The sequence below is a fragment of the Solanum tuberosum genome, unplaced genomic scaffold, assembly GCF_000226075.1.
Source record: "Solanum tuberosum cultivar DM 1-3 516 R44 unplaced genomic scaffold, SolTub_3.0 scf00014, whole genome shotgun sequence".
Lineage (NCBI taxonomy): Eukaryota > Viridiplantae > Streptophyta > Magnoliopsida > Solanales > Solanaceae > Solanum > Solanum tuberosum.
The window spans coordinates 829,317-832,557 of record NW_006238939.1 but is presented as its reverse complement, the minus strand read 5'-3'; positions in this window follow the sequence as shown (position 1 = coordinate 832,557).

Genomic DNA, 3,241 nt, shown 5'->3' with positions numbered 1-3,241 from the left:
AAGCATGTGAAACTATGAATGTCCATCCATCCTTTTGGCTTTTTTTTTTCTTCAATTTCAGTATGATTTCCACAGTTGCTAGGAATATCATACACCTAGAATATCACGTCTAAGTTGAATAACTAGTCTCTATATTTTCCCTCTGTAATCTCTTTATTGAAGTCCTAACATGCTTCTAATCCTTAGGAAATCAATAATTTTATTGAAGTTGCTTCTTCCTTTCATGGCTTAAAACAAATTTTTTAGGGACTACAATGATTAAATTTTGGGAAACAAAGAGTCTGTTTTCAGCATTTTATTGATCTTGAACTTTTTCCGAACTATTATATATGTTTCTTTTTTTGCTATTCATTTTTATTTCTTTTTTTGCTATTCATTTTTATTTAACTAACTCATTTTTCTTTAGTTAGATTCATTGTTTTATTGTGTTTATCTTTATGTGCTTGGTAGATTTTGGTATAGTTTTAGGTTCTTATAAAAATATAACTCTTAAGATGTTACTTAATGTTATTTATGATTAACCCTTTGTATTTAAAAGCTTTTTTTTTGGAAGATTTCTGGAATCAAAATAGGTGCTTTAATTAATTCTCTTTTGGTTCTTGGTTAATTTCATTCAACAAAAAGTTTTCTTTCGTAAAATTTTGAACGTTAATGAGATTTAACTATCTCTAACTTTTCTTTTCTTAAAAAAGGAAATGATAGTTGTTTTTCTAGAAAATTGAATTCTTTTGATATTTCAAATATACCAAACTATTCGCTATAGTTTCAAATGATAGTTGAACAAATTTCTTTGAATCAATAACCACATTAAGTTAAGCTTGTAAAATGGGTTTTCTTAAACTAAAAATGATGTTTAAAGTGGTACCATTTTCTTATACAAAGACTTTTATTGGCAGTCCCTTGTGCCATTTTTCTAAATATTTCCTATCTTCTGAAAACAACTTCTATTTTTCTTTAAAATATCAACTTAATCCTAGTCTTTCCTACAATTGTCTATCTTATTTTTATTCAATTATATCATACATATTTCTAACATTAACTTATTTTTCTTATAAAATTTTCAAACTTTTTTACCTTTAACACCTTAATTATCTAACTTAAGTTTGACATGTAATCGTGTTTAACGAATCTTAAAGGATGCTTAACCCCTTTCCTTTAGGATAATTAGAACCCTTAATTAGAATCACATAAGTTAAGTAGATAATTAATTGGAGTTTAATTTAGTATTACCTTAGTTAAGTATTTAGGTGTCCTAATTAACCTTTTAAAATAACTAGGTGGCTATTCCATAAGTTAATCATTTAGGAATCACCAATATGTTGTACACTATTTTATGCGAGTTAAATTGGGGTATAACAAAGATAGGTGGATAGATATATAGATGTTATTACGTATTTTTCATATATTTCTTCTTAACCTTTCATATTCTTTATTAAGAAAAGATTAAATGTTTCAATTACTACTTTTCTATTCATTGTTAATGGTTAATATAGGAAAAAGTTAAGGAGTCTCAATTATTAAAACTACTGCTACTTGTAACCTCTCTTGATTTTCCTAATTACTTGTAATTATTTTTATTTCCTAATTTTTTTCCATGTTGGTGCCCTCCAGAATAACAATCTTGTGACTTTGTTTGTTCATAATTATTTAGTTGTTCTTTTATATAAAAAATAATGTATTTCAAAAATATTTTCAGTTTTGAAATATGATTAAAACAGTTTTAAAAAACATAATGAGATCTTTCTATGATTTACTAGATCTATTTATGATTGCATCGTCGTCAAGATGAGAAAGTTATAATGAGGTATGTAAAAATAAGAACTCATCATGTTTTTGAGTCTAAAAATGAGGACTTCAATGATTTGAATGGCAAGTGGCTTAAAAGCAGACAAATCCTCAGCAAAATTAGGTAATGGAGCCAGTTATGACATCCAGAGTTCAGATGCTAACAGTTTTATTGAATTGACAATTGGAACATCAGATGATGGTCAAGAGAAGGCCAATGAAGATGCTCCAAAAAATAATCCCCTGTACATGATTGTTTGTGTTGGAAAAAGTGGACCTCCATCGTCATTTTCATGAACTTGGGGATGGTGTCATTGAAGAATATGTCTGCAATCAGGTGATAAAGATTTTGGTTTTGCAAGATACACCAGTCATGCTGAAGCAGTTCGAGCTATTATGTTGGGAAATGTTTGAATCCTTTTTGGTTTTGGTATACCAAGATTCGGGCATTTCCCAACTGAATAGCTCGAGCTACTTCAACGTGACTATTGTATCTTACAAAACCAAAACCTTTGTCTCGTTGAACATGGACATATTCTTCAATGACACCAGCCCCAAGTTCATGAAAATGAGGATGGAGGTCAGCTGTTGCCAACTGAATATGGACATATTTTCTGGAGTGTTTTCATTGGCCATCTCGTGATCATCATCTGATCTTCCAGTTGTCAATTCAATAACACTTTCAGCATCTGAACTCAAGATGTCATCACCGACTCCAACACCTAATTTTGCTGAGGATTTGTCTGCTTCCAAACCACTTTCCATTCAAGTCATCATGTTTAGGCACAACAACATGATGAGTTCTTATTTTGACATACCTCATTATAACTTTCTCATCTTGAGGACGATGCAAAGTCCTTCCTCTTGTCACGGGAAAGGGGTCAATTGTTGACTTTGAATATTTTAGAGGATATCTCTAATTTTGCGAGGATAGAATTTGTAGACTGTCTACTACATGAGTTTCCCTTGGAGAGTATCTGTTGAATCATCATCACTCATGTTAGTTATATCAACACCAGATCAATAATGAGTTTCTGAGTTACTCATTTTTCAAATACAATAATTAAAAGACAAATTAAATAAAAACAACGTTGAGATTTTTTTGAGTTCTTGTAAGAAACACAAGCAATAGAAATAGTGTATAATAAGTTTGAGCGACATTGAACTATATATAAAGATGATCTAGTATATATCATAGTTTATTTGGAAAAATAATAAATTGCATTCCTAATTTATTTTGGAAAAATAATAAATTGCATTTCTAAATTACTTTGAAAAACAAGAAAGGGGGAAAATGCCTAGCATGGGTCGATCCCAATTGGTATGGAACGGTGGCAGCTCAGGGGCGAAAGCCTAGCATGGGCCGATCCCAATTTGTGGAATTATGAGGACAGCATCGCAGGGGTTAAAATGCCTAGCATGGGTCATCCTCTTCTACCACTGATCAGCTGGTCAT